Source organism: Dromaius novaehollandiae, chromosome 23 (assembly GCF_036370855.1).
Source record: "Dromaius novaehollandiae isolate bDroNov1 chromosome 23, bDroNov1.hap1, whole genome shotgun sequence".
NCBI classification, from domain to species: Eukaryota; Metazoa; Chordata; class Aves; order Casuariiformes; family Dromaiidae; genus Dromaius; species Dromaius novaehollandiae.
This window is the reverse complement of record NC_088120.1, coordinates 5,512,549-5,527,046: the sequence shown is the minus strand read 5'-3', so window position 1 is coordinate 5,527,046 and position 14,498 is coordinate 5,512,549.

Genomic DNA, 14,498 nt, shown 5'->3' with positions numbered 1-14,498 from the left:
TTGTTAATGTTTTTTACAACATTTACACAGCAGTTTCCCTTCTAGTGCCCATTAAGACAATTCCACTTGGCTGATTTCCCTCATCTCCTATTTGCGATCACAATAATCTGGCTCTGCACATCTTGGAAAACCAGTCGCATTTTACAAGGGCTCAAATCTGGAGTCATCGCCCCAGGGTTTCATTTAACATGTTTTTATCCTCTCCCCTTCCCCTGCTCTGCAGCCTCCAACACTGGGGAAGTTTTTTCAAAAGCCAGGTTAACTTGCTGAGACATCATTATAAATCCAAAGCAAATAGGCCTCAGATGTTCCTTGTGCGCCTTTTATTCAGTGAAAAGAGTTTGGCGGCACAGTGGTTATTTTGCAACTACTCTGCTAAGCTTTGAGGTTTGCTTCAGATAGTGGGGTCTCTCTTTGCTGCCTGCTCCTTGGAGCCGGAGGAGGGAGGGGCAGCACGCTGCATTGCACATACCAAGGAAACGCTTTCTCAAAAGGGTCAGACAAGCCACTACAACACTCACACACAAGCTAAAGAAGTAGTCTGCGGAACTGGGACCCCTGAACGTAGCTCTAGGGTCATTTGGCACAGCCCACTGTACACTGATGCACTGCCATCACGAAAACAGCGCAAGGACAGAAAAGCAAGGTATCAGGTCAGGGCAATGGCACGTCTAGCTGGGTATCTCATTTTCAGCAGCCCCCTGTGAGTTTACTGGATCCACCATCCTCAGAGCAGGGATGCTAAGGATTAAATCTTTAGCCCAGCTGCAATTGCTCATCCTGTGCTGTATCTGCGTTCTGCAGCTTCCACAATCCCTGGTGATGCCAGCTGCCTGCAGAAACCACTCCTGCCGCATTTGACTAGCACAGATGACTGGTGTAGGTACAAACTGCTCTACCAGAACATGTCTGTGAAAGTAGGTCCTCCCTTCCAGCCTTTGTTGGGGTCAATATGTTCTCACTACCTCCAGGAAGGACTTGATCAAGCCCTAGGAGCTCTGGAGCGCCATGTATCCATCTTCACTGAGTACTTCAGCACTTGCAAGGAACAACAAAGAGAGAAGACCAATAGTTAGATAAAAAAGGCTAAAACTGATGTAGATGAGTCATATCCCTGCTCTGTGCTACATTCCTCACCTCTGGAGAGTATGACTGCTTTAATGTATATGCTAGCACTACTCTGGAGAGCCTCTAGCCATTAGCTAAACATAAATAATATCTTTTGCATTTAGTCACACCTAATGCAGACTAGATGGGGGTAATTCAGCGTGCTTCTTCACCTACTCTTACAGCCCTGGTTCCTCTCCATCCAATCAATTACTGTTGTGTCAAATACCCTTGCCCCAAGAGAGATATGAGCAGAGTTTGTTCAGCTTCTGAGGAAGGCGGATGAATCCCTCACTCATTTTCTCTGAGATTCAATCATGTTAAAAACTATCAATTAACTAAAGACATTGGAGCCTGCTAATGTCAGACTAATTAAGACAAGCTTTGAGCACTTCCTGTTAGTTATTATTGTGGTTATTAGGTGTGGAGGAGATGTATATAAATAGACAGGAGCTCTCTGATAAAGTAGGAAAAAATTGCTGAAAAAACAGACATTGGTGGGATGTTCTGAAATGAAGTTTGAGGGAAATTGCTACTTAGGAAAACAGGACTTTAATCTAAACATTAGCAATTTGACAGCAGTATCTTCAAACCTCTCAAGAAATTAGGGCCCTCTTATACTAGGCACCATAGGAATAGGTAGGATTCATCTCCCCTAACTGTAGCCATCAAAAACAGAAGTATCTTCCCCAAGAGGCAAGCAATACCAGAGGACAGAGGTGGGGCCAGGTTAAGAGGCAGCAAGCTCTCAAATCTCCAGAGCCCAGTGATGGAACTGAGAGAGCCAGCCATGGCCTGGGCTGAGCTGTACAGCGGTTTGGAGACATCTCAGCTATGGTATTCCCCTGGGGGAGGAGGGAAATGAAGGGTGGCCTTGAGTGTCTTTCAAGCAGCACCATAAACACCAGTTGGACCAGGGCCTGCTGGAATCGGACTCTACCAAAAGTGTCATCTATGCATGTCTTGAACTATGTCTGGGACATAAGAGCTGAAAGACCAGAGCATCAGTTGAATTTTCCTCACCCCTGGAAGCAGGGCACATGGTCACATTAGATGCTGCTTCTATCTGTCCCAGGTAACTTGTAAACCCACAGGCTGAATTCAGCCCTATTTGAAAAAGCATAAGAGGTCTCCAGGGTATCATTTCTCTACAAGTTTTGAAGAAACAGGTCATTAGACAATTCTGAGGGAAAGCTGCCACATAGACTCAGCCCTTCATAGACTCCAGACTACTCACACAGGAGGAAAACACTTTGAATGTCTCAGCTACAAGGAAATCTCCTCTTATGTGGTTAGACCAGAAGATCAATCTGTAAGACAGTGCTCTCTAGGCAAGTGGAAGTCTTCATCTGTCCCACTGTTGGAAAATACAGCTAAAGTGGTCTGAGCCCTCTGGAGCAGAATGGAGCATCAGACCCAGAGATGGGGAGAGGTACCCAGAGATGACCTCCTCTATGAGGAGATAAGGCTGTGGTGATCAAACAATCCAGCCCAGCCTCTTTGCTGAGACCAGTTTCACTGGTGGGTTTTTATGAAATGGCGGCAGACCTCTAGGGAAGAGGATCTCAAGCTGGCAGCGCTTTCTGACACACCATCAAAGGGACCACCAGCTCCACGGGTTAGAGAAAGTCTCTGTTCCCTCTTCCCATGCCCTGGAGCCATTCAGCATCCTCAGAAAGCTACTCTTTAATCAGGCATCTGAAATAGCAAATGAAAGAGCCATCTGGGAAGACAGCCCTGAAATTAAAAAAAGGAACTTACTATGAAGCCTGAAACTAAAAAGAACCAGCCCATAAGTCGTCTTCTCCTTTAAGTTATTCTCTTTTTGCTCTATCCAGCAAAAACCTCAGGGTATCAACTCCCACTAAATTACCCTCTTCTCTGCCAGTCAGAGACTTATATGTATCACCTCCCACTAAATATACTCTCCTCTCTGGCCAGCCTGAAGCCTCAGCATCTCACCTCCTGGAACACTCCCCTCTGCTCTGCCAGCCGTGATACATCCTTTCAGTTGAACTTTCACTGCCAGCTTCATCTCCAAGTGGAAGAGCCAGGGCTTCCATGAAGAAAGAGAAGCCTGCAGTCTTCTAGAGACGTCCAAAGTGGCCTTGAGCAGCAGGCTCCTGCCAAATCCAGGCAGAAGACCCCAAGCTTTTCTTTTGCTGCTCTTTTAAAGCTCCCTCAAATGTAGTGAGAATCAAGCATTTTCTCACTTCTCTTGAAGCAACCTCAGCTTTTGGCTCCCCTTCCCTCCCCCCTCCAATCTGCAGTGGAGAGGAGGTGCAAAGCCTCACTGAGCACCTGACCATGAATCTCTCTCTCTGCTCACTGAATACAGGGCTCAGGAAAACTGGTGTGCAAAGTGGTGTCATGATTTTCCTCCTCTCCATGTTCCTAACCCATCTGGAAAGGAGCTTGGTGAAAGACCTCAGACACTGTTTTTCCAGGCCTGGCAGGTCCTGCACCTGTAGCATCATGCTGTGGCTCAGCAAGTTCATTCCTCAGCTCTCTCAGTGGCTTCTCTGGACCTCAAGGCTATGAATGGGGGATAATATTAATTCCTAGCTCCCCAGGCTCAGGGGGATAATTTGCATTTTAGCAAACAAAAATTGCTTAGATAACGATGTGAACGTCTGGTGGAAAAAAAAGATCAGATCTGCTGAGACTGGCACCCCCTTTCCAATTCCAGACACCTTTCCAGTTGCATTACTGATCGATCCTGTCCTTAGCTCCCTAGAAAGGGTAGTGTCACATCCTAGCACAGTCCAGGAGAGATTCATGGGGCTCTGAGATGTGCAAACCACAGCGATGAAGAGGGAGAAACACTAAACACATTTTTCATTCCCACCTAGATCTCTTTATAAAGCATTTGATCTGGCAGCCTCAAGTATATTTGCCATGGGAGATAATGTTTGCCGTTTGGGGCTGGCGATAAAGAAAAACGGCCTGTTATCAGCTGACCACCTCCTCCCAGCAGGAGACATCCTATCTCAGGCACATCAAGGCAGATTTCATTATTAAAGAGGCTGTTTGTTTGCCCTGATCTACAGAGGGGAAAAAAAAAAAACAAAACAGCAATTTCTTTTGTTCTCCACAAGCAGCGAGTCAGTATTTCTGCTCTGTCTTCATTACCTGCTCAGTAATTGTCACTATTGAGTGCCTGGTGAGACATCATGAAAGATGCTAAAAGCTTTCCTTCCCCTTTTTGCAGCACCATCTGCTTGTCTTCTCGCAGGCTGATGGAGGCATGGTAATGTCCGCTGCTTTTAAAGGCACAGAGTGGAGTAAATGTAACCTTTGGCTTTATTTTTAATGTGTTAAATGGCAAAATCAAACAGCCTCTTGGCTATCCACCCGTTGCTTTTGCCATCTGCTCCGGGGGTTGGTTTATTGGGAATCATCTTCCCCCTTGGCTGCAAAGACGAGGGCTCCCCCAGACACCTCAGCTCCCTTCCCCGCTCGGGGGGTCATTTACCTAGCCCAGAATTAGCAAAATGAGATGAAATTTCAGGTGTTTCAGAGGAGTTTGGGGAACAGCTGTTTGCTGGCAGCCTCCATTTCCCCCTTCATTTCAGGACAGGCCACAGCTTTGAGGTGCGTGACAGCAGGTTTCCTACACAAAAGCTGTAGAGGTGTGGAAACTCAAACCAGGAGGAATCACGCAAAGTCCCCAAACTGCTAAAGCCTTCTCCTCCCCCAGCAGAGACCAGTGATGGAGATCCCACAATCACCCTAGACAAGCCAGGTCCTGCTTCCTCTCCCTGCCTCTAGGATATTATTCATGGATAACCCAGATCTCCCTTGCTGCAATTTACTCTTATGATGTCGTCGTCTTCACCACAGACACCAAAAAATCAGATTTCATTTTCATCACACAATTAATATGCAGCATAACATAACCAATACTTTTTAAAGGAAAGATCTACCTCACTGACTTTCTTAACATGAATATTTTAGTCATTTCTTCAAAATAGTTGAAATGGTGCAGTTTGTCATTTTCAAAGGTGACAAGAGATTGACTTCCCATTTTAAAATGACAAATCATTTTGTAATGCATGCTAATTATCATACCACATTTTTTTAAGAGGAATTGTTATGATTTGAGCCATTTCAGAATTATCAAAGCAAAATCTTTCAGCTGAGCTGGATGCAATTGCTTTTCTTCAGATTTGCAAGGAACACAAAGATTCAGTACAGAGATGGTTAATCCCATTGCAGGCCAGGGAAAGCTTCTCACATCCTATAGAATTTCTTGCCACACAAACAGAGCATCCAATTTATACCCACTTCTGCCTCTAATATTTGTCATCTAGCTTAAATAGCTCTTCTCCCTCCCTAGTGTTAACCTGCTTGATGTCATTAGCAAAAGCAACCTTCTTCCTTCTCAGACTTTGTTTGCAGGGTTAAACACAGGCCCCTGCAGTCTCCTCTCAAAAAAACATGCTCCGAGTTCTCCAAAAGTCCCAAGAAGCTTTCTTGGCTCCTCTGCTAGTTTGATTTTGTCTTGGCAAAAACACAAGTGATCAGAATTGCACACAGAGATGGGTTTTTGGCTCATCTCTCTTGTGCCTGCCCCAGAGCCTCCCTCGGGGCAGAGATGCTAACACCCACCAAAGGATGGACGAACCACCCTTCAGAGGAGCTGATCTCTGCACTGATCACAGACGGGACTTGGACTGCCTTAGCCAGGTGCCTAACTCTTAGATAGCTTTTAGAGGCAACAAATCCCACTTCCACCTCTCAACAAACCAAACCAAAGGGACATTTAATGAACATCAAGTCCAAGGAGGTGAGGGTGGGGAGCTGAGGGTCTGTAACTCCCCTCATTCCCCAGCAGCACCAGGCCCACGGGTACCTGCTGCAATGCTGCATGATGTTTTGCACAACCCAGACATCCTTGACAGGGCATATTGCATCACAGGATATGCATGAAAAGGCAAATAAAACAACACAAGTCTGGAAAGGAAAGGTTTTCCCTCCTTCCCCATTGAAAACAATTCAACTGATAATTTCTAGCTTGCTGTCTTCGGTGTTAGCACAAATCTACACATCAGGAGGTGAGTTCTCTGCTTCACGTGGCAGAGTCCCCTCCAACACTACCGGGATCTTTGGGTGCAAGCGTGCCCAGGCTGTAGCAGTTCTCCTGGCATCATGACACAGGACTGCAGCTCCTCAGCACACAAGCTTGGAGAGGAACCCCCATCCTCTTGGCCTCCCAAACATTTGTGCTTCATTGGACTCACACTATAAAATGTTTCAGTGGCTTGTTCAGTGCCTCTGGGAGCTCTTGAGGAGACAGAAATAATGCAAAATTATTAATGAGGCTATTATTAATTTATTACAATTATTAAATGCTGACATTATGTTTGGCACCAGGGTCTACTGCAGCTTGTGGGACTGCAGTTCCAGATGGCAAAAACATCCCATGAGGAGAGATGATCTTATTATATCCCTGCTCCATGCCGTGCTCCAGAGTAAGTGCATGCACTCACTGGGGGAACTGGAAGGAGGAAGAGGGGGCTTTTCAGATGCCTACAGAAATAACAGCCCAGGATTTCCATATTTATTAAATTTCCTGCCCAAACAGTATGTACAATCCGCATTATCTTTAGAAGAGAGGGAGACAGCAACAGCCTACAGAGAAGTTAGAGGTCATGAATACAGTTTCTTTCAAGCTGATGCAGAAAGCCAGGTAAGATGGAAAGGCTGAGGTCAGAAATCTTACCTGGTAAAGCAGGACACAGAGCACATGCCTGTGTCTCAGCATCTTGTGCTGGACAGGATCAGGGTCTACCTGCATGCACCTGTACGTGCACATGCCCATCGACACGCCGTGCTCCTTCTACCTAAACCATCCTTGCAACTGCTCACATCAGCCCACAGAGACTTTCTTTTGACATCTAGGTTCAGAGACATCTCTTCCCAGGGCACTGCTCTTCCCACACAACACACAGACATAAAGCATCTCAAAACCTGCCCACTTTTATAGCTTTTTCAGGGACCTTAGCTGTTGAACTCATTGCCTTGAGTTGTTTTGGATTCACAAGGTGGTGGCATATTACGAAGGAAACCTCCCAGGAGTTCAATAATATGTATTCAACGCAAAACCCAAACCCCAGACTGGACACAAGACCTGGGCACAAGTTAACTTCTTGATATCTTCAGCCAGGAAGAAACTTTCCTTGGGGGGAAGGTAAGTGCAGAACAGCAGCAACATAGCCACATGTTAAGTGAGAAAAGAGATTTTAGCTGTTTCGAATACAGGCACACCATGTTCCTCCTGGTATGCACCAAGCTACCGAGTCAAGCCACTTCAATTTATCTTTCTGCTCCTCCAGGCCAGTTGGTTGCAGACTGAAACAGCTGAAGCTCTTGGCAGGAACAGTCTTGAGGTCCCTGCTCCTAGGGATGGGTTTAGGGTATTTATTTCTTTTTTTCCCCCCTCCTCTTCATGAACTGGACTGGTTTGAATTACAGGAGGTCTGCAGCTTGTCAGAGGCTCTTTGTGGGCTCCTTGAGCTCCAGCCCTTTTCTACTGCTGAAATGTCCATAAATATGAATTTCCAGACAGAGCAAGTGGAGACTTGCGCTCTTCAAAGAAGTAAGGTACAAAACTGACCCAAGGCTGCTCAGGCACCCTGAATCTCTCAGGTTATAACTGCTCAAAGGAAAAGTGAAGTTCCTTCTACCGATTCCCTGACAGCAGCTTCCTAATATCACCTGGGAGGAGGGAGACAGAGACACAGTTTCTGGCTAAGAGCTGCACTGTTGCTTTAGTTATCTTTCACTCACCTGATTTGATTGACACCCTTGTACTGCACCAGTGCAGAAGAGTCTCAGACAGGGAACTGTTCAAAGAAGACCCTTTCCTCTGTATTCCAGTGGATATAGTTTATTTAGCTATAAGAAAGAAAAAAAGAGAGAATCAGCTCTAATTTGGAGAGCAGCATAAGAAGTCATTACTATTCCCAGCTGCATGCCTAGCTGATGCTATCAGAGAAATTTTTGGAAAAAGAGAGATAGGAGAGAAATCACTATCTGTGACTCAGTTTCCCTGCCACATGGCTAAAAAGATCACATCACAATTCTCACTAAAAAGCCTGCCCCAAGCTCCAGTAATGCTCTTGGCTGAAGCATGCTGCCTGGTACATGAAGCACTTGCCAGAAAGCTGCCTGACTTCCCCCAGTGCCTCCTGCTTGCTTTCCCCTGCCCTGCTACCTGGAGAAGACCTCTGGGAGCAGGGTGCTTTTTATAGCCTCTCCCATGACCCAGGTGCAGCGACTTGCCACAGCCCTGGGTGATGAAAGCCTTGTCATTATCCAATTACCTCAAAATCACTCTTAACTCAGGCCAAGTTAAGGTAAAATGCAAATAAAGGTATTAATTCCTCACATCTAAAAATAGGCAACAGAGCCAAAGATGTTTGTAGGAGACAGGTGAAGGAATGAAAGAAAAAACACATTTCACTGAGCTTTGTGAAGTCCAAATCAGAGCAGTCTCCTCCTGTAACCCCTCACCCAGGTGACTCCAGGAGACTTTTGCAGACACAGTGGTGGTGGAGGATCCCCCCTCCTGCCTCCCTTAACCCTCGGATTGCCTTTCCACTAGCAGTGAGATGGTGGGGAGACCTCTGCCTCTGCACGTTCCCGGGGGATGTCACCCAAGGGTGCTTTGTGCAGCCGTCACCGCCCAGCTCTGCAGGAAAGGGAGCCCATCTCAACCTTACCCGCCTTGCGAAAGGCAAATGAAAGGCATGAAAAGCAAGGCAATATAACAACATTGCTTGCAAGAAATGTCTGACCCTATGTGGTAAATTTTCTGCAAACTGTTTAATGCAATAATTTGCATCCTTATGGATAATTTGCATATAGAGGCCATCTTCCACATTTGTTAAATGAGCTCCTGGCCTGATTTTAAAGGAGAAAGGCTGGAGCATGTGCTAGGAGATGTGATCCAGCTGGGCGGTGCATGAAGGCCAAGGGGAATCTGAGGACTCAGCTAACAGCCCCCTCAAATATTTCCAAACCTCTGCAACTCCATTTTTGGTTTTGTAACAAAACGTGCATAGTTTCTGTAGCAAGAAGCAAGCAAAATTGCCCAGCAGTTCCTCTTGCCAGTTAAGCTGACCTTGGCCGGACATTCAGGAGCGCTCCTCAGCCGTTGCCCGTGCTATAACTGGGTGATTTCTACCTCTGACACAAGCCCTTCCCCAAAATCCAAGCTGTGGAAGACAAAAGAGGCTTCCTGCAACTCGATGGGCCAAGTCGAGAGAGAAATGCCATGGTCAAGGCAGGAGATGTTCTCTGTGGTGCGAGGAACAGGGCCACTCACATCTTCCTCTAGAACCCATTGGCAGTGATGAAATCTGGTTCAGGTCTTATCAGAACCAGCTGCTCCAATTCTCTGGTTCCAATGGCTTAGTGTTGATAAGAGAGGATTGCAAAAAATAATGAGAAAGGCAGAATCAGATTGGAATATTTGGATTTTATCTTAATGGAACATTTCAATTGATTTCTTTTTACTATTTTTTTTTAAAGGCAGTATCACAGGATCCCTATTATTTTTAATTGGCTTTGTTCCTTGTTAGGCTGAACACAGATTGTTGAGCAGCAGAATTTCACATTGAATGCAAATCAAGGTGCCGACTGTCCAGGCTCCAGAGGTGAATGTTGATTTTCTCAACCTTTCTATAGGAGGAAATATCACACTAGTGATTTCTCTGCCCTCCCAGATTTAGGACACAGGGCAAACTGTCCTGTCCACCCATCGCAGGATGCCTGCAGCCTTAGGAAAAACGGTGCCTGATTTGCAGTGGGTGGGAAATGCATCCAAGTAAGGCTGGGAAAAGGTGAGGGACACATGAACAAATCCCAAAGGGTCATTTATGGCCACAGATGCGGATCATCTTAAAGGGGGGAAATAATGGCAAAGGTTTGACTGCTGTATTGGACAACTATTAATATCTGCTGATGCTCAGGAAATGCTTTCACACAGAGCAAGAATAGGCTGCTCTTTGCCTTGAATCCCATACAATAGACCAAAAATACTCCAGGGCGGCGTTCTGGAGCCACTGGCGTCTGCTATGCCCAGATATCCATCGCTCCCATCAGGCAGTCCCATCTTGCCGACCAGGACAAGGAGTTTTATCCGGCTATTCTCTGCTGGGTATTTATTTTGCTTTTTTTTTTAAAAAAAAAAAAAAGAACTTCCTGCCTATGGAAAGCAGGGGAAAGAGTACAGAAGCTAGAAAGGGGGGGAAAAAATAAGGAGGATGCTTGGGTGAATGGGATTTGTTCAGTCCCAGAAGCGAGCTGGGTGGGAGGGACCTCATAGGAAATACGAGTGTGGATGCTCGCAGCCGCTGCAGTCCTGTGTGGCTCAGCCCGTCTCCTCGTGGAGCTGTGCAGAGGGCTCCCCGCTGTCTGCACCACAGGTGGTTATTTACAGCAATGCACAGGGGTGTGAAATAGGATTTTGTGCAGAGGGGATCAGGCCTGAGAGGGGACAGAGCAGGAACGCAGTGGGAGGGAGGCTGGGGAGATGGGGGGAAGGAAAGCAGAAGACGAACCACAACATCCATGCACCGAGGTGGAGGCAGAGCTGGAAGCTCTGGGTGTCTGTGTGCGGCGGAGTGCAGCTCAACCCGAGGTCCATCATCCCATCCCGCTGCTGCAATTGTTTGCTCCCTGCTCCTGAATCCATCTGTTGATCAGCCAAATCCTTTGCCAAATGGCCCGCAGCTTCTGCCCTTTCCGATCTGCTGCAAGAGGGGAAGCGAAGGCCCAGGCTTGCCGCCCTGTGGGCCCCTCCAGCTGTCGTCAGGTCCCAGCAGCTCTGTCTGGCTGAATAAATCATGACCAAGTTAGCTGCCTGGTCGCCGTTCCCTGGGTGCTCTCTGGTATGTGAGGCAGGGCAACCCGTTATTGCCTTGAGCGAAGCTGCCTTGGGAGCAATAACTCAGCATTAGTCCAAGCAGCTGGTAAATACCATTTATTTGGAGTATGCAGAAAAGCTCAGAACGGATTTGTAACCTTCCAAGGAAATGCAGCTAGCGCTGGGGTCATGCAACATGCAGCTTGAAAGCCCGGGCTAAAGCCATGAAGGTATTTGGACAATGTCCTACTGGCCTAATTCTTAAATCTTGAATGTTTAGATGAGTTTGTGGTATCAGTCTGGGCACCAGTTTCCCTCTCCAAGGAGGGAGGAGACCAGGGTTCACCAAAGACAGCCCACCATGGAGCAGACTCCTGACATTAGGAAAATAGCACTTGCTCCTCTTCGGGACATTTGATGCTGATCTCAAGGCATAAGGCAATGCCCATCATCTCTCTGTCTCCCTGTCCATCCCCAAGACAGCCTCCAATCTCATGGGCATGGAGCAGGTCCTCTCCTCTCCTCTTCTCCTCCTCTTCTTCTCCTCTCCTCCTTTCTTTCCTGAGAAGGGGCTGACCTGGCAACACTGCCTGCCTCCCACATGCAGTTTCCAGCTGCAAATCCCAGGAGAAGGTGAGTGTCCCACTCTATTCCACTCCCCTTCCAGCAGATCCCATTGGCTCACATGGTAGGTCCCCATATAACATGCAAGCCCCCAGCAAGCCCTGTCCATAGCACTTAAATTTCCTGCAACATTTGGGCATCCTGGAGGAACTGTCACAGGTGGTGGTGGCTGCCAGGACATCTATATGTGACATCCAGCAGTGCCCATGCCCTCAGAAAGCAACCAGGGACCTGGCAGCTGACTCCCTCACGCCTTTGAAATATTGCCTTAGCAGAGACGTGCATCTCCATGGCATGCATGAGGAATAAAAAAAACCAAGTCCAGCTTAAAGAACAAGGGAGTTTAAGCAAGTGGAATGCTTAAACCTGGTGAATTGCTGGTGCTCAGCAGCCCTGGGCCTGTTTCCAGGCTTGCAGGCACATCGGAAAGCAAGAGCCACCAGCGGAGTGGCTTTGGGCATCAGATGCCAGATGGTCTCTCACCGAGTTGGAGAGCTAGACTACGTCAAACTACTTTGAAGTAAACCTCTAGACCTCTGCTAGAGTCAGCAGAGAAATAGGCAGGACAAATTGCCCTGACAAGATTGCTGTATTGGATGCTTGGATAGATCAGATTGGATTATCCTTGGTGGTACCTATCTCTCCACTGATCACCGGGGGGATATTTTTCATGCAATCTCCCCAATTTGTTAAGATCATCTGGAATTCAAGCCCTGTCCTCTGAGGTACTCACAGTCCCTTCCAGCGAGGTATTGTCTGAAAATTTAATAATCGTACTTGTTATGCCATCATTCAACTGTTAATGAAAATATCGAATAAACTTGTCCTCAGGAGAGACCCTGTCCAGATGCCCACTCAGTCCATCCATCCGTTTTGACAGTGAACTGCTGATAACCACTCCCTAGGTATGTTACAAACCAGTCTTTCACCCATCCTACAACAGCTGCATGGAGACAAGGGTTCCCTTCGAGACTGTGACAAAACCTCACTGGCTTCAATGTGTGTGACACCAACGAGTCTATTCACAGAGCAAGTTCCCCGGTCAGAAAAGGACTTTAGATCGACTTGGCACATCAGTTCTTGACAAGTCAGTCAAGATTGATGTTCTTGTTTTCTTCAGGGCATCATTTGGGAGCAGTGTGATTATTTCATCCTTTTTTTTTTTTTTTTTTTTTTTTTTTTTTTTTTTTGGTTATTAAAGTAAATAGGGAAGTTTAAAGCACCCTAGTTCTTCCAATCCCACTTTTTTGGAAGTGCCTTCACAGGACCTCAAAGGGAGCTGCTAATGCCTTGAGGTGGCTCAGCCTCAGGCCCAGGCAGCTGGAAAACACCTGTGTCATGCTTTGTGACTTGTTCATTCTTTACGTCCTGATTTAGCTTCTTGCCTCTCTCTGGCCTTTTCTGTGACGGTTTGGTGGGATCTTGGGGCTGAGGTTCCCAGCGGCAAGTTTGAACTTGCTGCAGTCCAGCTTCTCTGTGCATCCCCTGGGCCGAGCGCAGGAAGAGATGTGGAGAGCTGCTCCCCATCTTCCCTAAACTGCTCTGCTCTTCAAGATCAATAATCCCAGACATCTCAATTCCTTTTCGAGAGTCAGGTTATTTCAGACATGGGGCAAGCTAATCACAGGAGCCTCAAAGTGCCTAAAAAGCCAAACCCAGTGCTAACTCTTTGGCCTGCTGCTATTTAATCCTTCCTTTTGAAGGCTGAGCAGAATTTCTCCCACTCTGCCTGAAGTCCTTTGGGACTAAAACAAGTCATTTCATTGCTTTGTGAAATATCTTAAAACTGACTAGAAGGAATTACTGTATTTCAGCTAGGGTAGAGGTTGTTATCGCTTTAGGGTCATTCACTCATATCACCATTTCAAGGACTCGTGCCACTGTATATTAACCCAGCTCTGCTCTATCCAAGCTTTAGGTTAGGCTGGAGACCTAGTGAAAATGGTGTTGTACTACTAAAGCAGCTGTCTTTTGCAATACATTTCTTAGAGTTTGGACTCAAGGACCTGTCCCAAGCACCGAAAGTGCACTTGAGGGCTCTGGGGACTATTTACCCATTACAGAGGTGACAATCCTGTTCCCCTCCATGTTCTCCCAGTTCAGTTCTCAGGGTTGGTATCTGAATATCTTGCTATTTGTGTCTCCACTAGGTATTCAGCCCTAGATATTCAACCATGTCACGATTGTTCTTGTGTGATTGTCCCAAAGGCTTCTGCACCAAGAGGACACCAGTGTTTTCGGCCTGTTAATTTGCAAGATGAAGTCTCAGCTCTGTTAGTATTATTGGACGCTCCACTTGTGTCACGGAGATTTACGACAAGCGAGTCAGAGCGAGTCCCTTTTGCAAGGCACTGCAAAAACACACCAGAGCCGTTTGGGGTTATTTCCAGACCCTGCAGCCTGCCTTTGGCCTCCAGCACGTTGCTTTCCGCACGCTCCGATTTTCCTCTAACGCTGCCACCGGATCGCGGGGGTCTGGGCGGGTGCTGCGGGAAGGAAACGTTTCCATAACGGCCGATGGGAAAAGGCTCAAGAAATCGGGAAGGGGATATAATTGAAGCCTGTTTCAAGCCCTCAGCCTGAATACCAACACCTCACTGCAAGCAGTTATTCACTTAGCCTGTAACGGCAGCTGGCTGCTGCTGCTGCCAAGCGCACGGGTAGTCCGACCGCCAACACAGTGAAATCATTAGCGTTTAAAAACCTGAACGGGTGGCCCTGGTAAGTCTGCGATGTTTATGTAGGCAACGTGACACCGAGAGCTGCTGCAGTGAGTTGCTCACGGGTGCTGTGGCTGGACCGCGCCCAGGGGATGCTCAGGACCTGCCCGGCTCCGAGAGCCAGCGTGGTGACAGGGATAAAAAGGAAGGTGATCCAGGTCTCCCTCGGCTGC